This window comes from Talpa europaea (genome assembly GCF_964194135.1).
Source record: "Talpa europaea genome assembly, chromosome: 8".
In the NCBI taxonomy this organism is placed as follows: domain Eukaryota; kingdom Metazoa; phylum Chordata; class Mammalia; order Eulipotyphla; family Talpidae; genus Talpa; species Talpa europaea.
In genome coordinates, this window is record NC_140075.1 from 99,579,915 (window position 1) to 99,606,309 (window position 26,395).

The window sequence follows — 26,395 nt, forward strand, 5'->3', positions numbered from 1 at the left end:
CACTCTATGGGGGGTGGGGGGGGCGGGGAAAGGAGGGCTTGTGGTCAAAATAAGGGGGCTGTAATTGTATGGGGAATATAAAAATAAAATTTAAATTAAAAAAAGAAAAAAAAGAAAAAAAACTGTGTTGAAAGTAAATTAAAGTTAAAAGGGGGATTCATTTAAATAGAACAATTATTGATGAAATTCATATGGAATCACAAAAAACCCCGAATAGCCAAAGCTCTACTGAAAAAAAAAAGAAGGAAATGGAGGCATCATACTCCCAGACTTCAAACTATACTACAAAGCCATAATCATCAAAACTGCATGGTATTGGAACAAGAACAGACATACAGACCAATGGAATCGAATAGAAAATCCAGAAATAAACCCACAGATTTATGGTCAACTAATCTTTGACAAAGGAGCAAAGACTATGCAATGGAGCAAAGAAAGTTTGTTCAATAAATGGTGCTGGGAAAACTGGGTTGCTACATGCAAAAGAATGAAGCTTGACCACTACCTCACACCATACACAAAAATCAACTCAAAATGGATTAAAGAACTAGACATAAGACCTGAAACCATAAAATACATAGAAGGAAATAAAGGCGAAACACTACGTGATTTGCATATTAAAGACATCTTTACAGACACATCACCCAAAGCAGTGATAGTGAGGGCAAAGATAAACAGCTGGGACTACATCAAATTAAAGAGCTTCTGCACAGCAAAAGAGGCAATAACAAAAACAAAGAGAAACCCCACCAACGGGGAGAACATTTTTGCACACAACACTAATGATAAAGGACTGATCACAAAAATCTGCAAAGAGCTGATGAGACTCAGCAACAACAAAGAAAATAATCCAGTCAAAAAATGGGCAGAAGAGCTAAAAAGAAACTTCTCTGAAGAGGAAATGCAAATGGCCAACAGGCATATGAAAAAATGTTCAACATCACTTGTAATCAGGGAAATGCAAATCAAAACTACCATGAGATATCATCTTACACCATTGAGAATGGCACATATTAAAAAAACTAGCAACAGCAAATGTTGGCGAGATTGTGGAGAAAAAGGAACCATCCTGCACTGTTGGTGGGAGTGCAAACTGGTCCAACCACTATGGAGAGCTGTGTGGAGATTTCTGGACCTACTAAACATAGAGCTTCCATATGATCCAGCAATTCCACTCCTAGGTATTTACCCAAAGGACACAGAAACATCAATTCCAAAGAGCACCTGCACCCCTATGTTTATAGCAGCACTGTTTACAATAGCTAAGCTTTGGAAACAGCCCAAATGCCCAAAAATAGATGACTGGATCAAGAAGATGTGGTACATATATACCATGGAATATTACTCAGCATTCAAAAAAGATAAACACATGCAATTTGCAGCAACATGGATGGCGCTGGAAGGGATCATGCTCAGCAAAATAAGCCAAAAAGAAAAAGAAAAATACCGGATGGTCTCACTCATAGCAGGAATCTAGAAAACTTAAATAAGGGACCAGGAAAATGAATAACTATAAGAAAGTGAAAATCAAAATCAACAAAAAACTATGAACCAGAGACACTTTTTGGGGGGTGGGGGGCGGGAGGGGAGGGATTGGGGTCAGAATGGGGGGTTTGCAATTGTATGGGGGAATATAAAAATAAAATTTATTATTTTAAAAAAATAAAAAAAATAAAAAAAATTAAAAAAGGGGGAGTCATTTAAATAAAATGTTAAGTGAGACATAGTATATGGTCAGTTGATATAGAAAAAAACTTGTACAGAGAATGCAGACTAAAGTTTGGAAAAACTGGTAGGTTTTTGGGGGAAGCCAAGCATATTTGTTAGAAATGTGGTCTTAGATACATTTCTTAATCTTTCTGAGCTTGTTTCCTGGGTGAATCAGTATCTCCCTTGATTTGTTAAGAAGACAGCATAGCAACAGAAACCTTCAGGCCAGTGCCCAGCACATAGATGACTGCTGATGAAGAGCAAAGCTTGATGACTTGATGGAGTCCACACCCTTGTGCCAGCCCTGACCTTTCACATGTTAACTCCCACATCCTCACAATAACTCAGTGCAGTAGGTACTGTTATTCCCACTCAATGACCCTGTGAGGTACATATTGTTATCCTCGTGTTACAGATGAGAGAGCTGAGGCTCAGTGAGGTTAAGTAGCTTGCCTGGAGTCATAGAACTAGTATGTGGTTCCAAATGAGGTTCAAACCCTAATTTCTCTGATATCAAAACTCTATTCTCCCCTCCTTGCCACATTGCCCCTTTCCCCACTGAAGTCAGACCAGAATTAAATAGGATCTACCTGGCTTGAGGTGGGGAGAAGGGGACAGAGAGGGCACGCACAACCCTGCCCTGTTGAGCATCCTTGGTTTCCTTGCCAGTCCAGGGCAGCCTCAGGGATTCTGGCTCTGGTTTCCCATGGCCTCCCCTGCCTCTACTGTCTGGTAGGAAATGTTCTTTATCTGGTCCTCTAGGGACTGATTTTTTTTTATTAGACTCTTGTTCTTACTGAGATTCTACCACCTTCTGCTAGACTTTTCTTCTACTATCCACTAGCCTGTTTAGACTTTGGCCAATTGCCTGACATGGTACCAGTGCTGACCCTTGACCCTCTGAGGTTTACCTAGATGTCTTAGTCCCCATCAACCTTCTGACTTGATATTGACTTCCCTACAAGTATTCAAACCTGGAATACTCCCTCATGCCAATGCCAATCCCCACTTCAGGTGACATCATCTTCCGACTGGACAACCATATTGGCTTCCAGTCTTGTTTGACGTCATTCTGTCTCCAAAGTATAATTAACACTAAGCTTTCTGAAGGGCAACCTGATTGTGAAACTCTCCTTCTTACCTGTCTGTGACTCTCCATTGTCCTTTAGATAAAGTCTTACCCCTCAGCCTGATAGTCTAAGACATTTATGAAGTGGTGCCTACAGAGGCTTCAGCCTCTTCTGTCTCTGGTCTTCTCTTCACTCACCATAAGCCAGTCATATGGACACTAGTTTTAGTCTCTGAACATGCAGCTGGTATCTGGCATGCAATTGGTGCTCATGAAATAGTAATTAATGCACCATGGCCTTTTACCTCTAGTCTTTGCACCTACTGTTCCTTCCACCTGGAATGCCCTTTCCTTTCTTATTTCCCCAACTAATTTTGACTGGTCCTTTTCAGCTCTATCTATATGCTTCTTCTCAAGAAAACCTACCCACTTCCATTTTAGGTGTGCCTTTACGTGATCCAACAGTATCCTGAGCTTTCCTCCATTATAATGAGGCAAGATTACAGCAGAGGAGCTAGAAGCATCAGCCCTGAAGTTGAACTATCTGGATTTAAATTCTAGGTATGCCCCTTGCCTTAGCTGTGTGACCTTGGCAATGTACTTAACTTCTCTGTGCTATGGAGGTAATAATAATACCTGCTGATAGGGCTCCTGTGAGGATTACATAAAACTACTCATGGTCAATGGCTTAGTGCAAAGTCTGCCATATAGTGAACACTCAATACATTATTCCAGCATGCATCAAAATCCATTGCAAATACCTACACAGAAACATTCATTCAAAAGGGCACCTGCACCCCTATGTTTATAGCAGCACTATTTACAATAGCTAAGCTATTGAAACAACCCAAATGCCCCAAAATAGATGACTGGATCAAGAAGATGTGGTACATATACACCATGGAATATTACTTAGCAATCAAAAAAGATAAACTCATGCAATTTGCAGCAACATGGGTGGAGCTGGAAGTGATCATGCTCAGCAAAATAAGCCAGAAAGAAAAAGAAAAATACCAGGTGATCTCACTCATAGCAGGAATTTAGAAAACCTAAATAAGGGACCAGGAAAAAGACTAATTATAATAAAGTAAAAATGAAAATCAACAAGCAACTATAAACCAGAGACACACTATGGGGGGGGCGAGGGGGAGGAGGGAGTAGGATCAAAACAAGGGGGGGTGGGAATTGTGTGGGGACTATAACCAATTGAAAATGCATACATTGTGCAAAAATGAAAAATTATGTAAAAATATATAAAATTTTAAAAATAATTTAAAAATCAGAGGAAAAAAATCTATTGTAAATGCCAGTTCCATGATTTATCTTTTCACTCAAAGTGAGAAGGACAGGGAGTGTGTCTCATTCACTATTGAAGTTGTAGATGCTTAGCATAGAAGCTACCACATATGGCACTCAATACATACTTATTGAATGAATGAACGAACAAATGAAATGTCTTGCTCCCTGGCTTTTCCCACTTGACTTTACCTGATCCTTTGGATTCCCAAGACCAGTTTTCCCTGCTCTGGTCTGGGCAGGCCACAGCCCAAATCTTGTCTATGGCATTATGATTTCAATCTAAATGACAGGTGTCAATACAAGACAGAAATACCCCCAGGTAGTGTAATAGGAAAATCTCTCACAATGCTCTCAACACCTCCACCTGCCTTTGCTCTAGTTTGTCATGATGAAGTATGGGCAGCACTTGAACAGAGCCGTTGATTCATGCCTTCCACCAGGGTTTGCTAGGCCATGCCTTGTTGGGCGCTGAAGATGCCAGGGAGGGTAGGATATGAACCTTGCTTCTAGGGAGCTTTCTGAAGGGTAGCTGGGTTCAGATCTGGCAGCCAGGCACAGAGATGGGCAGTTCTTTTGCCAGGTGCAAGTAGCAGAAGTCAGGATCTGGCTGACAAGCTGTGTGACTAGGAGCCATGGTGTGTATGCAGGACCAGGGGATCTGGTTCTCAGGATCTGGAGTAAGTCAAAGGTTAGGGTAGGAGATTAGCTGCTCTGAAATGAGGCAGCATTGAGGTTGGCAGAGGCTGGAGTCCAGCAGGAGAAGCCGAGCATCTGTGTGGGGGCTATTGTCTGCTTGCTTTTTTTTTTTCTTCTTCTCTCCAAGGAGGAACCTGAAGGCAGAGGAAAAACCACTCAGGATTGCCCCCAACCCTGGAAGGCAAGGGTGAATAAAGCAGCAGCTACAGATCAGTATTTAAAAGCAGCAGTTGTGCAGTCAAGACCCTCCTCAAAAGGTAGCTGGGGGGCTGGACAGTTGGGCCTGCTCAGGGACCAGAGCATGACAGCATGACAGTCAGGGAATACCAAGTCCTGATGGGCAATGAGGACCCTGCCACTAAACCAGATATGTGACCTTTATGTAAGTCACTTCACCTTATGGGCCTCCACTTAGAAAAGGAAAGTTGGGACAATGTTAAGGGATTCCAACCTTCTAATATGAAGTCTTATTTTTCTTTTCTTTTTTGTTATTTCTTTTTATTTATTTAATCATACAAGAACTAAGGTATAGGCCAGAAGTACTGGGGTGGGGAGGGAGAGTAAGAGGATTCACCAGAGACAGAGTGGGGAGCAGAACAGGCAGATCTGCTGAAATACACTGCTAAGGGGAGCGGCAGGCGAGATAGAAGTCTTATGTGCAATTTGGGTCAGCGCTCTGGTCAGGGATCAAACTCATGTCACAGTGGTTGATAATGCTTGATAGCACTGAGACTTTAATCCCTGTGCCACCAGGGAGGCCTCTGAAGATTTATTTTTCAAAGCAAAAACTTTTAAAGATTCCACAGGATAGCAGTGATAATTTTGGTATCTATTGATCAAAAACATGCAAAATGACAAAAACAATCACTTCTGTTTCATTTCAAGGATTTGTGTTTTATTAATCTCAGGAGTATCTACTGTCATTTACCCAAAAATTGGGGAGTAACATCCTTTACAGCTTAGTGTTCACAGCCTTCTTAAACAGTTCCTACCTAAATCCAACCAGCAGAGCTTTCATCTTCCTTAGAATTCATAGGACTCACCTCCAATTGGAAAATATAATTTTATTAATTATAAAATCCATCAAAGATGCTAATATGCTAACAAAATTTGAAAGCAGGAATGATAGGTGATATTGTCACTTTTTGTATACTCAGCTCCAGAATCCCCTCCCAGATATGTGGAAGTTAGAGCCCACTGCTCACCTGTCATTATGGAGGCTGAAAACCCTAGACACTTCCTTCCCAGGCTCCTTTATCCATAGGGCTTAGACATGTGACCTGGGCTCAGCCAACCAGGTGCACCACCCCAGACTCTGAGTCAGAGACCCCAAGGCTACTCCTGGAATTTTTCTGGTGGGAGAGCCAGTAGCTGCAGCCACCTTATTCAAATCCCAGGGTATCAGCAGCAGCTAGGACATCATTTTGTGCCCAACCTTGATTGTGACACAAACTCCCCAAGGTTCTGAGGCCGGGGCAGGACTCTCTGGATAACCTCTGTGCCACAATTAGCCATGGTTGCTGCCCAGCATCACTTGTTCTCATTTGTGCCTTGAGTGTAATTCTCCAAACTTCCTGGGGATCCCGTGAGCTACCCAACATCCTTTGCACAAATTCCTCTCCTGCTTAAATCGTCCAGAGTCAGTTCCTGTTGCATTTCTATGTCAGAGTCCTGACCAGTTCTCAGTAATGTCAGTCTCAACATTCAATTGGCTTGTACATTACTTTGATCATACAGTTCTGAGAAATTCTGATCATCCACATGGATAGCACCTTAGTTTGATAGTGCTGTTGTAATGAAATATCACTTCTAGAGACTAGAAGTCCAAGATAATGGTGCCAACATGGTTGAGTGAGGGCTCTCTTCCCAGCTGTAGATTTGAGTGTGTCCATATCTGGGAGTGGAAGGGGCTAGGGAGATCTGTGGGGGCTCTTGCCTAAGAGCACTTATCCCAATTATGAGGCATCTGCCCTCACCACCTAATCACATCCCAACTCCCTGCTCCCCCCAACCTTATTCAAATAATACAACGCAATACAATCACCTTGGACTTGAGGATTTCAACACCTAAATTTTGAAGAACATAAACATTCAGACTGGGCCTTCCTGGTGGCGCAAGTGGTTAAGACACAGCCTATGAAGCTATCTACAGCCACTGTAGCACGAGTTCGATCCCCAGCCAGGGAGTTACCCACATGGTAACCACATGGTAAGTTACCCACATGGTAAGCCAGGGAGTTAACCCACATGGTGCTGCAGGCCTCTCCTGACTTGCCCCCTGCTCCCCTCAGCAGTGTATTTCAGTAGATCCGCCTGCTCTGTTCCCCACTCTATCTCTTGTGAATCCTCTCACCTCCCCACACCTCTGGCCTGTATCCCAGTTCTTGTATGCATAAATAAATAAATCTTAAAAAAAAAAATTCAGACCATTGCTGATGGTTATAAAAATTGATGGGGTGGGGGGCTCCCTGGTGGCGCAAGGGGTTAAGATGCAACCAATGAAGCAATGCACAGCCTCTGTAGCACAAGTTCTATCCCCGGCTAGGAAGCAACCCACATGGTGCAGCAGACCTCTCCTGACTCTCGCGCTGCTCCCCTCAGCAGTGTATTTCAGTCTATCTGCCCCACTCTGTATCTGGTGAATCCTCTTACATTCCCCCACACCTCTGGCTGTACCAAGTTCTTGTATGCATAAATAAATAAATCTTTTAAAAAACAGTAATGATGGGGCTTCCCTGGTGTGCAAGGGGTTAAGGACCACACTATGAAGCGGTTTGCAGCCTCTGCAGCACAAGTTTGATCCCCAGCCAGCCAGGGAGCAACCCACATGGCATAGCACACCTCTCCTGCCTCTCCCACTGCTCCCCTCAGCAGTGTATTTCAGTCAGTCTGCCTGTTCTGTTCCTCACTCTGTCTCTGGCAGGTCCTCTCACCCCCCATATCTCTGGCTTATACCCCAGCTCTTGTATGCATACATAAATAAATCTTTTTAAAAAAGGAAAAAATAATGATGGACACCATTACACAGCACCCACCGTACGCCAGGCCCTATTCCAATCACTTTTCATGTATTTACTCAGTTAATACACTTTTTTTTTTTATAGAGGCATGTTTTATTTTTTTTTTAATTTTTTTAATTTTTTATTATTTATTTTTAATAGAGGCATGCTTTATTTATTTGTTTGCTGGTTTGTTTGTTTGTTTTGTCTATACAAGCACTGGGTACAGTCAGAAGCGCGGGAGGGTGAGAGAATTCACCAGAGCCAGAGTGGGGGGCAGAGCAGGCAGAAGGACCGAAGTACACTGCTGAGGGGAGCAGCGGGCGGCAGGAGAGGTCTGCGCGCCATGTGGGACCCTCCTCCGGTGGCCGGGGAGCAGCCGGGGATCGAACCGGCGGTGCAGAGGCTGTGGGCAGCTTCGCAACCCAACGCTCAACCGCTGCGCCACCGGGGAGGCCCTAATACACTTTTGAGATAGGTCTATCATTATCATTGCCCTTTTATAGATGAGAAAACAGAGATGCAAAGGAATGGAGTAATTTCCCCAAGGTCATGGTTTAAATCAAGGCAGTTCCCAGCACAAATTCACAAAGAGTGTCCTACTAATTAGAAAAAGAAGTGGAGTGTTTTTCAAATATTTGTTTTTTATTTCAATTGACCTGATTCTTTTTTGAGGGGGAAAGCAGGGGAGAGAGTCCTCCATTTTCTATAGGGGAACTCTGTTGCCCCTTTCTAGCACAAATCACAGATGGATCCAGTGCATGTATTTCTATACATCAAATCTTGGTTTTGAACTGTTTTGGTAGCTGGTATTCAGAGATCTTCAGGTATCCAGGCAGATACTACTATAAATCCAAGAACTGTGTGCTTCTAAATCCATTATTTTTGAATGCTAAAATTGTTAGAAAGAAATACCTTAATCTTCAAATCAACCAATCAATGGTAGCAGTGCTGCACCAGAGTTTGTGGTCCTCATTCCTGCTAACAGCTCATTTTTCACAGTACATATTTTGAGAAGCTAGAAAGAAATTAATGGGACATTATTGTTTCAAAGTTGAATGCGTATTTAATGAAATATCCAACAACTACTCTTCATCCTCACCATAAACTTAAAAGTCAGGTAAGAAACAAATAAAACAGCAAGTACCAAGCTAGCAAGATGATTTTATCATTCGGTAATCACTAGGGAAGCCTGGAGCGGGTGGACCCAAGGCAGGAAGTACTCTTCCTTGCTCTGCTCTTCTTAAGCAGACATGCCCAGGCTGGCACAACACTGAACCTCACAGGACACACCCACTGTCATGCCAGCCCTGGGATCAAGGACTCCAGGAAGAGCTTGTGCCAGAAACATGCAAAACTGAGTTTAAAAAAAAATTACCACATTGATGGGGCTACATCTCAGGGACAAAGGAGTCAAGTGAGAGTTCCCAGTGCCCCAGGCTGGAATGATATGAGAAACAAAATAAAGTAGACTTAGGTTATAACAAAGTATAAAATAAATATCTATGAGTACATACTTCCATAAATTTTTTTAGAAAAGAAAACCTTGGAATCTTTTCTTTAGAAAAGAAAATCTGGCAGACACTACTTCTGTCAGGTGATCAAGGTCAATACCATGAATCATAAATCATGTTGATAACATGATGGGATGAAAATGGCAATTTAACTCTGTGGGCTTCCTCCCCGAGGGCTATCATCCCAGTCTACTCGTGAGAAAAACATCAGACAAATTCCAAAGAGGGATACCTTATAACATACTCAATCAGTGCCCATGTGATCATCAATAACAAGAAAAATTCTGAGAAATTGTCACAGCCAAGAGGATCCTAAGAAGCTATGACATCTTAATGTAATGTGGTGTCCTAGATGGGATCCTGGAACAGAAAAAGACCATTAGGAAATTTAGGTCAGCTTTGGACTTCAGTTAATATAATGTCTCTGTATTGATTCATCAACTGTGACCAATATACCTTACAATGTATGATGCTAATGATAGGGGAAAATGAATGCTTAGAAGGGGAAAGTAATACGGGAAATCTGTGTTATCTACTCAATTTCTTTGTAAATCTAAAATTTTTTTGAAAAAATTAGTCTATTAATAAAAAAGAAGAAAACGGATAGTCCTCCCCCTCAAAAAGTTAGTTTACCTGGTAATGCAACTTAAACCACTGAGATCTTACAGGCTAAAAGTGACTAGTTAATGCATTCCCATTTGTATAAACACTGGTTAATATCAGTTTTTAAAATATTAGATAAATCTTATAATTAAATTCTAATCCTCACATTGGTGTCCCTTGAGATAAGTAACTGAGCAGTTTGAACTGCTTTGATGGGGAAGAAATCACAAGTATGAGTGTTCTTTACCTTTGTCCCAAAAACTCTCTGGAACTCTAAGATGGAGGAAAAACTGTACATCTCAAGGCCAAGGGCTTCAAAACACAATGACTCTCTTCCCCCTCCCCCACCAGAGACACTGTGAGCAACTGTTTGAAGCCAAAGCTGCAGTTGTCTTTGTCCTGCATTTGCCTGTCAAGCCCAGCGCTTCTCTGCAGCGAGAAGGGCAGCAGGCTGGTATGAAGTGGGGCAACAGATGGCTGGAACATGTCCTCTCAATGCTCAGTTGCCCAGTCCAGCCTGCCAAGCTGTGTATATTTCAAAGGTTTGCGCTTCAACTAAAAGAGACCAGTAATGATTTTAAATGACTTGCTGAAACACATGGCTAATCCTTGGGTAGCCAAAGTGCTTTAAAGACTCCCTTAAATCCAGTGAGCGGAAGAAGGAAACCAGCGCGTTTTCTCAACTTTGAACCCAGATCAGGCCAGCCTGGAGGCAGCTGGACATTTGGTCTGGATCCCTGTGCTTCCTGCTTTCTATGCTTTTAGAAAAAGCGTGATGTTTATTTGGGGTGTGGGGAGAAGTGATATGGATATCTAGCAGGTAGGTTTGGATCCTGAGAATTTATGCATGCTGGCCTTTCCCTCCTGGTCTAGATTTGGGGGATCGCTAGTTAACCTGCCTCATAAGTTCTGTCAGTTCTGTTTCCCTGACCTAGTTCAGGCCTGGTTCAAGCCCTTCTTATTTCTTGCCTGGCTGTCTGTGTACAGTCCCTGCAATTGTTGCTTCTCAGTCTTGTATCCTAAGACCTCCGGCTCTGTGAGGTCATCTTCATTTTCATGCAGCATCCCCCATCTGAATGGACTCTTTCCTTGCCCCCACGTCTCCCCTGCTTCTGCTCCAACTTCTCCCCTTCACCAAAATCTCCTTGAACTGGTAGTTTGCTCTCCCTGACTGTATTATTTACTTCTTATTCACACAACTGCTCTTACTCTACTACTGAAACTTCTCATCAAGGTCATTAGCAACTTCTGTGTTGCAAAATCCAATAGTCTATCTCTCTCCTCATTGAACTTGACCTGTCGGGGGCAGTTGACCTACTGGGCCACTTCCTCCTTCTTGCATCATTCTCCTTGGTTTTAATGATGACATTCTCTTCTGGTTTTCCTTCCACCTCTTTGACCTCCTCAGTCTCCTTGGCAGGCTCTTCTTCCATGGGACTGCTCTATGAGTTCCTTAGGGTTGGTCCTGAAACAGTGTCTAGTCTCTGTCTGGAGCTCTCAAGAGGATGTCATCCTGCCACAAAGTTCTAAATGTCCCCCACCAAATACTGATGATTCCCTATTTTACATCTTCATCCTTTCAACTGTCTGCTTTATGCCTCTACTTGGCCTTTTAACAGGCACCTCAAGTCATAGATTCCCAAAATGGAGTCCTTGATTCTCTTTATCTCCAAAATCTTTCCGCCTTTCCCCTCTAACCCCTTGAACATCTCTAGCCATCTATTAGCTCTGTCCAAGATTCTAGAAGTCATCTTCATTCTTCCTTTTCTCTTATGTCCCACATCCAACTCATCACCGCATTTATACAGTTCTGCTTCCAATATATCTTCTCTCTACTTTTCTCTCCATGTCCACAGACACCTTCCCAGTCTAAACCACTATATTTTTTCACCTGCACAACTGGAATAGCTTCTCAACTGGGCTTCCTCCTTCACAGCGGTCCTTTCCAAATTCACTATTGACCAACAGTGAGAACAAACATTTCTAAACGTAATTTGGTGACATTGAGTCTTTCTTTCATTTGAGGAATATTTATTGACTGCCTACTATGCACCAAACAGTGAGCAAATAGAAAAAAGTTCCTGCCCTTGAGGATCTTACAGTCTAATGGTGGGACACATATAATAAACATAATTATAATAAGTTATGTGACAATTAAAAAATGATAGATGGTATGAAATAAAAGAGATCAGGTTAAGGGGCTCTCAGGGAACATATGTATGCATGTTCATTACAGGGGATTACTGTAATTTTAAGTCAGTAATTTTGATCTTTAAATATCATTTCCCACTAAAGGGTTTAAGAGAAATATCTAATTTCAAGTCTGGGCTAAGACGTGTGTAAGATGAGTCTGGAACATCTTGTTACACCACAAAGCAAAAAGGCTAATGATGACTACTGGGTGGCATCAAAAGGCACAGTCAAGGGGCCTCCCTGGTGGCACAGTCTGTTGAGCACAGTGCTGTGAAGCTGTATGCAGCCTCTGCAGCGCAAGTTGGATTCTCAGCCAGCCAGGGAGATTCCCACATGGTGCGGCAGACCTCTTCTGTTGTCCCCGCTGCTTCCCTCAGCAGTGTCTTCGGTCTGTCTGCCTGTCCTGCTCCCCACTCTGTCTCTGGTGAATCCTCTCACCCCTCCCCCCATCTCTGGCCTGTACCCCAGCTCTAGTATAAATAAAAAAATAAAAAATAAATCTTAAAAAAAAAAAGGCACAGTCAAGTGTCTCCTACTGGCCAGACATGGACCAATTTGAGTATCTAAGAGAATAATAATAGCAATGAATCAAAAGATTTACCTGTCAAAATCCTTAGTTCATAATGATACTTCTAAAGGAAAGAACATAATTCATTGATCACTTTTTAAAGATGCTAGGAAACCAATTATTAAAACATAAATGACAGGAAAGAATTAAGCATGTATCCAACCTTTCCCATGTAAAAATGACCGCACAAACCAGTTAATAGGGAAAATTATTCATTATAGATATAATCCAACAAAGAAGTGAAGGAAAAAAAAGACAACCACACAATTTTACCACCTCTATGGGAATAATCAATCTAGGCCATGATCATCATTAACTCAACTCAAAAAATAAACTAAACTAGGAAGACACTTTGCACCTCCTGACCCATGCCTCTTGTGAAATAGGTTCCCAGACAAAATACAGTGTGTTCAGTTGAATTTGATTTTCAAGGAAATAACAAGTTATTTTTAGTATAAATACCTCAAATGGTCCTTGAGGTATACTTATACTAAAAAAAAAAAATCATTTATTGTTCAACTGAAATTCAAATTTAACTAGGCATTCTGTATTTTTATTTATTAAACGTGGTATCCCTAGTACTCCTGTCAAAAGTCAGATCTAACTTGGATTAAACTGCAAAAATCTAACTACCAGGTAATACAGAACAGAGAAGAAGATTTTAAAGGGCAGGTACCCCAAGGCAGTGTCATCAGCAATGTTTGGACTGTGAGGACAGACCACCCAATCTTTTCAAACAAATAGGCCCCAAGAAAAATGAGTGGGTGGGAAGGAAAGAGGGGTGGGAAAGTTTGTTTGGATTCTGACTGAAAACATCAAGCATAGGAGCAGCTGCTACAAAATTGCTGAGTTATGCAGTCCAGGTTACTCTGCCACCAGGCTCTCTCTCTATGTCCTCCTCCTGCTTTGACTTGACAGTCCAATGGCACCGACCGCATTGAATTGAGCTGCCCTAGAAGCAATCTTGAAAGATGCTGGAGATCAAGTTTTGTTTACTAAACCAGCCTGCAAGTGGGAGTCTGAGTGGGAAGGAGAGAAAAGATTAAGACTTGGGGTGGATGAAATGAGAGCTGAGAGGCAGCAACTACAAGAGGAGGGGCACTTTGGGAAAGGAGCAGAGATGCTTTGAAAAGGGGGTGATTAAGGAGTCTCATTGGTCCCGTGTGGTACATGCTCCTCTTTTGCCTTCTCATGGAATGCTTTTGGAGCAGGGTGATTTGGGTGCTGGGATAGGAGCCCAAGGTATAACAAGGTCACTCAAGAATCATGCTTACATTCATCCCATGCACACTTGATTCTGTTTGTATTTGTCTCCCTACCAGGGGCCCCTCAATGGAGCCTGTTTCTGGCTTAAATTTCCTGGAAATTTACTGCCTGTGTGTGTGTCCGTCATTGCATGCATACCTGGTCACAAGTGAGCAGATGAAGGCCCTTTCCGCTTTGCAGAGTTGGGGATCATGTGAGTCAACATAATGTGGTTATGAAATATATGACTAATTAGATATATTAGAAAGGCTGAATTGAACACTTGCCGTTTCCATAAAGAATTCTTTCAGGGCCTCCCTGGTGGCGCAAGGGGTTAAGATGCAAACTATGAGGCAATCCGCAGGCACTGCAGCACGAGTTCGATTCCTAGCCAGGGAGCTGACCCACATGGCCAGCAGACCTCTCCTGACTCACCCCGCTGCTTCCCTCAGCAACGTATTTCAGTCAATCTGCCTGTTCTGTTCCCCACTCTGTCTCTGGTGAATCCTCTCACCCCTCACACCTTTGGGCTGTACCCCAGTTCTTGTATGCATAAATAAATCTTTAAAAAAAGATCTTTAAAGATTTATTTATTTATTTATACAAGAACTGGGGTACAGGTCAGATGCACAGGAGGGTGAGAGGATTCACCAGAGACAGAGCGGGGAACAGAACAGACAGACTGATGAAATACACTGCTAGGGGAGCAGCAGGCGTGACAGGAGAGGTCTGCCGCGCCATGTGGGACCCTGCTGGCCAGCTAGGATCGAACCAGCGCTGCAGAGGCTGTGGACAGCTTCATAGAACCGCGCTCAACTGTCTGCGCCACCAGGGGAGGCCCAATAAATAAATCTTAAAAAAAAAAAAAGAATTCTTTCAGACTTAGGAACAAGGGTCAGTCAGTGGGACAGAAGTTTGGGACTCATTCTCTCAGGTTTCTCGAGACTGTCACCCCCGAAATGGAAAGTCCAGCCTGCTTCCTGTTTTCACTTGCAGTTTCATCTCTGAGTATCTGTGGTGCACATGTCCTGTGATGTTTTATGGCAGCTGCGATGAGGCTTACATCACAATTAGATGATGATTTTGGAAGAACTCTACACAAGTCAGGAAAAAAAAAGAAAGTAATCAAAGATGCTCACCCTGGGACGTCCTGATTGTTTTGAGAGGTCTGAGCTCCGACCCAGTCACCATCTATTTATTCAAGAGTAAGGTCAAGAGAAAGAGACAAAGACCCTGCTCCTTACACTGCTCCTCCATCAGTAAAGGGAAAACAAAGAGGAAAAAAAGGTAAGAAGTCTGCTGAGTAACACCTTGGACTTGAGTTAAGAGTCTCCTTATAGGACCATGATGTCATAAGTCATTTAAAAAATATCCGAATAACATTATTCTCCCACATCATTATCTTGTGGGTTATGAAAGTATTCCATTGGTATTGCTTTTAAAATATTTTATCCCTGCCCCCCTGAGGTTTTTGGTGGAAAAACAACCTAGTCTTTTTGGTTTTTTTCCAGCTTAATCACACACCTTGTTCCTCAGACATGACTCTGAAGGGCTGGTTAGTCCCAAACCTCATATTCTCCCAAGGTGGAGGTTTGCCGCCACTGGGGCTGTGCTAAGCTAGGTACGCACTACTCACTGAGGAGGCCCACAAAGCTTTAGAGACATGGCCTGCTCCAGCGGAGTCCTGTGAGACTACCCCTAGATTGGAGGCTTGGTGAGGTCAGAGGTCACAGCTATAGTTCCACCACTGACACACAAGTGTGCAGTAAGGGTTTGTTCAGTGAATGAATGTGTTAGTGAGAAAAACTATGAATGCTTATTAAAATGCAAGTTGTGCAACATGTTTTAGAAATTAGAAAAAAAAAACTTCATTCTTTCATTCATAGGACCTGAAAGTGGCATTTCCAGGTGCTTGTGAAGGAAGCTAAGCCCACTTCACCAGAGTAAAAGGCCTGAGTAGCAGCTCCAGACCCCATCAGGGCACCCCATCAGCCCCTATACTCTCAAGGGCAGCATCAGAGCCCCTTGGGGTCTGAGAAACCATTTTGAATGAAAGCAGATGCCAAGATCCTGCCCTTCAAATAAAGATGACAAATTGTTTTTGTGCTGCTGATTAAAAACTCACTCTTGGGAAACCAGATTAGTTCTCTAGAGCTGCTGTAACAAAGTACCACAATCTGGATGGTGGAAACAACAGAAACCTATTGTCTCACAATTCTGGAGTCCAAAGTCAAGGTGTCGACAGCATCTTGGTCCTTCTGACACTGGAGCATCCCTCCCTCCTTGCTTCTTTTTTTTGTTTGTTTGTTTTTAATTAATTAATTAATTTTTTTATTATTTAAATTTTATTTTTATATTCCCCTTACAATTTTAACCCCCTTATTTTGACCCCAAGCCCTCCTTTCCCCAGCCTCCACCCCCCCATAGAGTGTCTCTGGTTCATAGTTGTTTGTTGATTTTGATATTTTCTTTCTTATAGTTATTCTTTTTCCTGGTCCCTTATTTAAGTTTTCTAGATTCCTGCTATGAGTGACACCATTTGGTATGTTTCTTTTTCTTTCTGGCTTATTTCGCTGAGCATGATCACTTCCCGCTCCATCCATGTTGCTGCAAATTGCATGTGTTTATCTTTTTTGAATGCTGAGTAATATTCCATGGTGTATATGTACCACATCTTCTTGATCCAGTCATCTATTTTTGGGCATTTGGGTTGTTTCCAAAGCTTAGCTATTGTAAATAGTGCTGCTATAAACATAGGGGTGCAGGTGCTCTTTGGAATTGATGTTTCTGTGTCCTTTGGGTAAATACCTAGGAGTGGAATTGCTGGATCATATGGAAGCTCTATGTTTAGTAGGTCCAGAAATCTCCACACAGCTCTCCATAGTGGTTGGACCAGTTTGCACTCCCACCAACAGTGCAGGATGGTTCCTTTTTCTCCACAACCTCGCCAACATTTGCTGTTGCTAGTTTTTTTAATATGTGCCATTCTCAATGGTGTAAGATGGTATCTCATGGTAGTTTTGATTTGCATTTCCCTGATTACAAGTGATGTTGAACATTTTTTCATATGCCTGTTGGCCATTTGCATTTCCTCTTCAGAGAAGTTTCTTTTTAGCTCTTCTGCCCATTTTCTGACTGGATTATTTTCTTTGTTTTTGTTGAGTCTCATCAGCTCTTTGTAGATTTTTGTGATCAGTCCTTTATTAGTGTTGTGTGCAAAAATGTTCTCCCAGTCGGTGGGGTTTCTCTTTGTTTTTGTTTTTGTCTCTTTTGCTGTGCAGAAGCTCTTCAATTTGATGTAGTCCCAGCTGTTGATCTTTGCCTTCACCATCACTGCTTTGGGTGATGTGTCTATAAGGATGTGCATATCATGTAGTGTTTTGCCTACATTTCCTTCTACGTATTTTATGGTTTCAGGTCTTATGTCTAGTTCTTTAATCCATTTTGAGTTGGTTTTTGTGCATGGTGTTAGGTAGTAGTCAAACTTCATTCCTTTGCATGTAGCGACCCAGTTTTCCCAGCACCATTTATTGAACAAACTTTCTTTGCTCCAATGCATAGTCTTTGCTCCTTTGTCAAAGATTAGTTGACCATAAATCTGTGGGTTTATTTCTGGATTTTCTATTCGATTCCATTGGTCTGTGTGTCTGTGTTCCAATACCATGCAGTTTTGATGATTATGGCTTTGTAGTATAGTTTGAAGTCTGGGAGTGTGATGCCTCCATTCCCTTCTTTTTTTTTTTTTTTCAGGAGAGCTTTGGCTATTTGGGGTTTTAGGTGATTCCATATGAATTTCATCAATAATTCAACTAATCAATCAGTTCAGTAAAATGGCAGGATATAAAATCAACATGCAAAAATCAGTAGCCTTCCTATACACAAACAATAAATCTGAAGAAGGAGAAATAAAAAAAACCATCCCTTTTATTATTGAAACCAAAAAAATCAAATACTTGGGAATAAATCTAACAAAAGAGGTAAAGGACCTATATGAAGAAAACTATAAAACACTGTTAAAAGAAATAGAAGAAGACACAAAGAAATGGAAAGACATTCCCTGCTCATGGATTGGAAGAATAAACATTAAAATGGCCATCCTACCAAAAGCAATATACAGATTCAATGCTATTCCAATAAAAATTTCAATGTCATTCTTCAAAGAAATAGAACAATTATTGATGAAATTCATATGGAATCACCTCCTTGCTTCTTCCACAAGCCTGGTGACTCACTGGCAACACCTGGCATTCCTCATCCCCCAGCTATGAAACGTAGGTCTCTGCCTTCATTTTCATGTGGCCTCCTGCCCATGTGTCTGTCTTCTCATAAAGACACCAGTCATTCTGGATTAGGGGTCTTGCCTACTCTAGCATGACCTTATCTTAATGAACTATTGCATCTTCTCAAGAAGGTCAGATTTTGAGGTCCTGACATTAGGTTAAGATTTCAACATATCTTTTGAGGGGTGTGCAATTAAATTAATAACAGAGGCATTTTTGGAACATGTTACAGATTACAAATAAATCAGCTTACATGTTACAACTGAAACAGGAACATGTTACAATTGACCCAGAAAATCAGATTGTAACCTGTTTGGCCACTACCTCCTGAAAGTAAGAAGCTGCAGGCTCCAGCTGACCACGTGTCCTAGTGTGTTAGCCTAATCTTTCTGGCTTGCTGATTTAGATAACTCCAAACCATGGGTCATACTAACTATGGAAACATACTTAGGCTGCTTAACAGCTGCTGTTTCTGGAAGACACTATTTCCCTACCTTTTTTTCCCCCTAAACAAAAAATCTACAATCAGAAAGATGCATCATTAGAGCAAAAAAGTTATTTTACTCATCAATCTCTGGTCCTTCATGGTGAGAGATAGCTGAACTTAAGGGTTGGCAATGTTATTGATGCCAGATCGCTAGATCAATGCTTTTGGTTCTAATTTATATTAGGGCACATGGGGTGGGAGATGGGGAGAATAACATTTGTAAAGCACTGCGGAAAGGGACAAACTTCCTCCAGCCAGTCAGGCCCTGACCCACCTTCTGAAGACCAAAAAGATTACCATATCAAGCCATAGGATACTTACCTACTTGTGGAGCCTGGGAGGGAAGCCTGGGGCCAGGTGATTGTACCCAGATGTCAAACCAGAGGCAGGACTCTGACTCTTTCACTTTGAATCCCCTCTTCAGTGGCTCTTCACTTGGTGGTCTACATTTTCCTTCATTCCTTCATCCCCATCTCACCTGTATTAAAGGAAAGAATTGGTTTAAATTATATCACCCCTATGAAGAAAAATCAGTTCTAATTCCTCAGGGGAGGAAATTACTCACAAGTAATGAATAGTGCCTAGCCCAGGATCAGAGCTAGAACCTGTGACCATAATCTCTTCGTGTTGGGATTCATCCTCATGGAAGATGAAGGTATTGGTATGGGAGAGATGACTGAGCAAAGGATGGCTATCTTGGATTACTGGAAGAGGTTTAGCCAGCTTCTCTAGCCTGCAAATGGCAGCATGTCTCAAAAGCAAGGATTCCTCTCAAGTTCTTCCACTTCCAGGCAGCCCTCCTTGATTACCTTGCATGAATCTGGTGACTTCTCTATGCGCTCTCGCACCTATTTTCACCATAGCACCTATTGTACTGTAGATTAACCCACTGTCTTTCTTACCAGGCTGCAAAATCTTGGCTTTTGTTTTCCTTTTTTATTACCTATGTCTAATACCTGGCAGGAGGACAAACTTATTGAATAAAGTGAATGTCACAAATCACTTCAGGGATAATAGATGACTACTTCCACAAGTCTGTTGTCTTAAAAAAACCATATACTTTCTGTTCTGTGCCCTTAACATCTCCCTCTCTGCTCACCCCTCATTCCCGCCAGCCTAGAAAAGTGACTTTGCTCTTTAACTCAAATATTCCAGCTCCTCCTCTCACCTTCCTGTGGATCTTACTTGCTCAATTCAAGTTTCCTCAGTTTCCATGGGTTGCCACCTACGAGGAATTTCCCACAGAGAAGGAATATCTTGCTAGGCATTGGTTACACTTCTCCTGACAGGTGACTCCTGATGCCTCCTCACTCCTCTGCTGGCAGTTGGTGTGCAGGTCAGGCCTTGCCACCCCCAACCACATTAATACCTAGGGCTCCAGGCTCCTGCTCATCTGGAAGAGGGGAAGAGGTCAGCTGCAACCTCCCTTTATTTATTATTTTATTTAGACCTTTCTAATTACTGTAACAGCTTTATAGACTACAATCCATATACCATGAAATCCACCCTTTTAAACTGTGCAATGAAAAGGTTTTAGTATTGTAGGATAAATAGTTTTCAGGCTGTTCTGCCCTCCCACCATTAGGATTGCCCTGCCTGATGGGGCACCTGCAGTTGTTACATCGTTGTAAACTGTGCTGTTTACTTCTGTGGGCCATGGCAGCAGTATTGAGATATTCCCCAAGAGAAGCAGAAGCAAAAGAAAGAGGCAGGAGAGAGGAGAGAGAAGAACGCCACAGAAGCCCAGAGTGAAGACTTGCCTGGGGCTTGGAGGCCTCCTGGCCTCCTGGCACCCCGGCAGCCCTGCCTGCCATGTACCTGGTTCTGCACTACATGTAAAAGCTCAATAAAAGCCTGAGAAAGCCACCGAGGGCTCCAGGACAGTTTTACCCATTTGCTCGGATCATAGATGAAACAACTCTGTGGTTATCCTGGCACTACAATTAGTGTAAGCCACTAGGATGTTCCAATGCAGGCGGGTGTGGAGCCCTCCGAAGACCTCAGGAGGGACTGAGGAGTAGCAGACCGTGAGTATGTGACAACACTGGACGTGCCATGGCAGCACAGGTGGTGACCAGAGTCCAGGAGCTGCAAGAAGAGGTAAAGACACTGCAGGAGTACAAGAGGTGGACAAGGTCCGGGAGCTGCAGGACGAGACCTTGAGTGGAGGAGGAGGCCGCCCACAAGGACCAGCACAGGACCTCTAGGGCAGCAGAATCGTCCAGGAAGAAAGGACCACGATTTGGAGCTTGCCAGTGCTAATCCAAGGAACAATGGATGGACTTGGACTGACAATCCTGCCGAAGGCAGAGGAACTTTGGCAGGGTAATGTTATGTTTTGGGGACCCTGAGGGAGGATGGTATTGTTTGTACACCCCAGGAGATGGGAATCTGGGGTGCCCAGTGGGCCACAGTGTTTAAAAGTACTGCCAGCAGCTAGGCAGAGGAAAAAAGCCAATTTAGAAAGGCAAGAGCTGGTGCTGAGATTGGGAAGCCCTGAGCAGCTGTTAAGCAGCCTAAGTATGTTGAAGGTCAGTGAGTCTCTTAAAATCGCCTGTGGTTGATGCCCTGCTCTTTGTCGACTAAGGGTGGGGAGCTGAGGAACCCATCCTTGGGGGACAGGTGGGGAACGTGGCTTGTGGTGAAGCCTACAGCCTAAGAGGGGACCCAAGAGAGGCCGCATGTGGAGCTTGTATCCACGGATCCACGACCCATTTGCTTGTGCAATGGGTTGGCCTGAGTGCAGGGGTCTGCGCGTCGCCTTGGTGGCTATGAAAGCTGAGTATTGGAGTGACCGCAGACAGAAAGCTTGAGAATTGGGCTATTACCCCCAAAGAGTACAGAATCGCCAATCCAAGAGTGAGTGCATCCTGGGGATGGATCCTGTGTGTGGCTTGTGGCCTCGGCCACAGCTGGATGGTTCCCCCCTTGTATGAGCAGTGCCTTCAGCAGCAGAAGTGGTGGATCATCTGCTAGTGCCAATAGTTGTTTTTTGCCAATATGTTGGTGCCCTGTCTGGAATTATTTGTATTCTGTTGTATTATTTTCTTCTGTGGGCTATAGCTGCAGTGTATATATTTGTTGAGGGAAAATTGTATATATGTAGACTGTTTAGCAGAAAACCCTGAGGGGGTGGATTGTAGGGTAAATGGTTTTCAGGTTTTTCTGTCCTCCCACCATTAGGATTGCCCTGCCTTTTGGGGCACCTGCAGTTGTTACATTTTGGGGCACCTGCAGTTGTTACATTGTTGTAAGCTGTGTTGTTTACTTCTGTGGGCCATAGCAGCAGTATTGAGATACTCCCCAAGAGAAGCAGAAGCAAAAGAAAGAGGCAGGAGAGAGGAGAGAAAAGAACTCCAGAGAACCTCAGACTTGCTGGGGCTTGGAGGCCTGCTGGCTCCCCTGGCACCCTTGCCTGCCATGTACCTGGTTGCTGCCTTACATGTAGAAGCTCAATAAAAGTCTGAGAAAGCCACCAAGGGCTCCAGGACTCTCCTTTACCCCATCTGCTCGAATCATAGAATTGGCTCTGTGCCCTTCTTGACACTACAGGTATATTCACAGCATTGTACAATCAGCATCACTGCTTAAAACCAGAACATCCATTTCATCGCCTCCCAAAAGAAAACCACACCCATTAGCGGTCTTCCCCATCCTCCTACTCCTAACCCTACGCCTTGGCAACCACTAATCTACTTTGTGTCTCTATGAATTTGCTTATTCTAGATATGTCATATACAATAAGTGGAATCATACAATATGTGGTCTTTTGTGTATGTCTTACTTCACTTAGCATAATGTTGTCAATGTTTGTCTATATTACAACATGTCAGCAGTGAATTCCTTTTTAGAGGTGAATCATACTCCATTGTAAGAACACACCACCTTTTATTGATCCACTATCGGGTGGTGGACATTAGGGCTGTCTCACTTTTTGGCTATTATTAATAATGCTGCTATAAACATCCATGTACAAGTTTTCATGTGAACATATGTTTTCAGTTTCTGGGATATATACCTAGGAGAGGAATTTCTGGGTCACTAGGTAATTTTTTGTTTTAAATAGCTTTTTAATTGAAGTAACATGGCATTATAACATGTTATGGGCTTCAGGGTGTGCATTGCTATACATCAATATCTGTATATAATATATTATGTGCACCACTAAAAGTCCAATTCCATCCTTCAACATACATACAATTGACCCTTTTTACCCAGTTTATCCACCTCTTTCCTCTTCCCTTCTGGTAAACACTGATTTGGTTTTTTAGTCCAAAATTTTATTTTTGTTTTATTGAGCTCATTTGGTTTTTCTTTTTATGTACCACATATGAGTGAAATCATAATATGTCTTTCTGTCTGACTTCATTAACATAATAGTCTTTAGGTCCATCCATGTTTCAAATGACAGGATTTCCCTTTTTTTAAATACCTGAATATTATTTTATTGTGTATGTATACCACATCTTCTTTATCCAATAATCTGTTGATGGGCACTTGTTTCCAATCCTTGGTTTTCATAAATTATGTTGTGATGAATGTGGCAGTGCATTGTTTAATTTTTCAAGGAACTACCATGCTGTTTCTTATAGAGGCTCTATCATTTTACATATCCACCAGCAATGGTATGAGCATCCAATTTCTCCACATCCTTGCCTACACATGTGATTATCTGTCTTTTTGATTTCCCAGTGGGTGTGAAGTGGTATCTCATTGTGATTTTGATTGGCATTTCTCTGCTGACTAATGATGTTGAGTATCTTTTCACAAAGTTATTGATCATTTGTGTATCAATTCCTTTGCCCCTTTAGAAGTTACTAGTTTTTTATTGTTGAGTTATGAGTCTCTATGTATTCTGATAAGTCTCTTATCATATATCAGATATGTGAATATTTTCTTCCGTTCTGTGGGTTGTCTTTTAACTTTCTTTTTTTTTTTAAAGATTTATTTATTTATGCATATAAGAACTGGGGTACAGGCCAGAGGTGTGGGGGGTGAGAGAATTCACCAGAGACAGAGGGGAACAGCATAGGCAGATTGACTGAAATACACTGCTGAGGAGAGCAGTGGGTAAGATAGGAGAGGTCTGCAGTGCCATGTGGGTAGCTCCTTGGTTGGCTAGGGATTGAACTCGTGCTGCAGAGGTTGACAGATAGCTTCATAGTGCTGTGCTTAACCCCTTGTGCCACCAGGGAGGCCCCTCTTTTCATTTTCTTGATGGTGTTCTTTGAAGCACAAATATTTTAGTTTTTATGAAATTAAATTAATCTTTTTTTTCTTTTATCACTTGTGGTTTTGATATGATATTTAAGAAACTATTGCCTAATCCAAGGTTGTTAAAATATACTTCTGTGTTTTCTTATTTGAATTTTATAGTTTTTAGTTCTTTTTTTTAAAGATTTATTTTATTTATTTATGCATACAAGAGGTGGGGTGTAGGCCAGAGGTGCGGAGACAGAGTAGGGAACAGGACAGGTGGATTGACTGAAATACACTGCTGAGGGGAGCAGCAGGCAAGATCTGCTGCGCCATGTGGGTTAGCTTCTTGGCCAGGGATGGAACTTAGGCTGCAGTGGCTGCTGATAGCTTTATAGTGCTGAGAGTTTAACCCTTGTGCCACCATGGAGACTGGAGTTTTTAATTCTTATATTTAGATTCATCATTCCCTTTCTTCATTTCTGGTTTATCATTTCCAAAGACAAATGCATTTTCCTACAGGATTGATGAAATATTCTTTGCATCACCTATTCCTTTTACACTGGTATGGGGCAATTAGTTAGTAAAGTTGTCCATACTTAGTTTTTATGTGACACAGACATTCATATTTTCAAAAACTTGACTTTCATCATGTAAGAAAACACACATATGTAATAAAATAAAATATGATTTTTACCCTCTGATCAAGTCATGCCTTGCACAGCCCAAGACTGGAAGTGTTCCAAGCATTCACTACTTTGGTGTTTGTTTGAAAGTTGGTATTTTTTTTTTAAAGATTTATTTATTTATGCATACAAGAGCCAGGCTACAGGCCAGAGATGCAGGGGGGCAGGGTGAGAGGATTCACTAGAGACAGAGTGGGGAACAGAACAGGCAGACTAACTGAAATACACTGCTGAGGGGAGCAGTGGGCGAGACGGGAGAGGTCTGTTGCGCCATGTGGGTTGCTCCCTGGATGGCCGGGGATTGAACTTCGTGCTGCAGAGGCTGAGGATTGCTTCATAGTGCAGCGCTTAACCCCTTGAACCACCAGGGAGGCCTTGAAATTTGGTATTTTAAACCAGGACAATCTCCCTTGACCTCAATTCTGAAGAAGAAGGAATACAACTCCAGAACTCTCCCAAGGGGACCTTATTGCTTCACAAGCTGTCACCTCACCACAATCCCGACCACCAAGGGCCCTTTCTCCATCTGTGATTCATTGTGTGGTTTTGATTATTCTGTTCAGCCTTTGTGTGAGCTATTGTCTTTCCAAATTGTTTGGATTGGAAGTCCTTCAGTATGTCTCTGAGGAAATGATATCACATCTTCTCTCTGAATCTACATTTCTTGATCTTTGAAAGTTCTGGGACATGAGTTCTGTATAGCTGTTGATCCTCTCCAACTGGTATGTTTGTTCTTCTATTTGTAAAATAGTGTTTCAGCTGTCTATGTATTTGAATTGCTTCTGAAGCAAGAAGCAAATTTATATTTTTAAAAGACAATTTTTTTTAATCTGGTTAAGTTTCCTACTATTTAGATTTAGCACAACTGAAGATTAGAGCCAGAAAGATAGATGTTTTAAATCTGGCATATCTTTACATAGGGAAGTGATTTCTTTATTCCTTTTTATTTTTTTTTTGAACCAAACCTCCAAAACAGTATAATTAGCAAGCGCCACATTTATAAATTTCTACAATAGGGCCTCCCTGGTGGTGCAAGGGGTTAAGATGCAACCTATGAAGCTAACTACAGCACGAGTTGGATCTTGGGCCAGGGAACTACCCACATGGCACAGTGGACCTCTCCTGACTTGCCCGTTGCTCCCCTCAGCAGTCTATTTCAGTCAATCTGCCTGTTTTGTTCCCCACTCTATTTCTGGTGGATCCTCTCACTGCCCGCACTTCTGGCCTCTACCCCCATTCTTGTATGCATAAATAAATAAATCTTAAAGAAAAATAAATAAAGATATTCATGAGATGGGCCTCCCTGGTAGCACAAGGGGTTAAGCACAGCATGGTAAAGCTATTAGCAAACCTCTGCAGCAAGAGTTCTATCCCCTGCTGGGCAAGGAGCAACCCACATGGCCTAGCAGACCTCTCCTGTCTTGCCCACTGCTCCTCTCAGCATTGTATTTCCGTAGATCTGCTTGTTCTGCAACCCACTCTGTCTCTGGTGAATCCTCTCACACCCTGCACCTCTGGCCTGTACCATAGTTCTTGTACGTATAAATAAATAAATCTTTTAAAAAATAGATATCCATGAGATTTTATTGATCTAATTGAAAAGGAGCAGTTACAAAATGCTATACATAATATGATGGTTCTTTTGGTATTTACATTTGTTTTTAAAAGTCTAAAAGAGAATTGGGTTAGTGAGGAAATAAAATGAGAAAATAAAAAACACCTGAAGACAAATAAAAATGAAGACACTGGCTGCCAGAATCTATGGAATGCCGCAGAAGTACAAAGAGGGAAGTATGAAGCGATACAGCCTATATCAAGAAACAAGAGACATATGAGATAAATAATCTAGG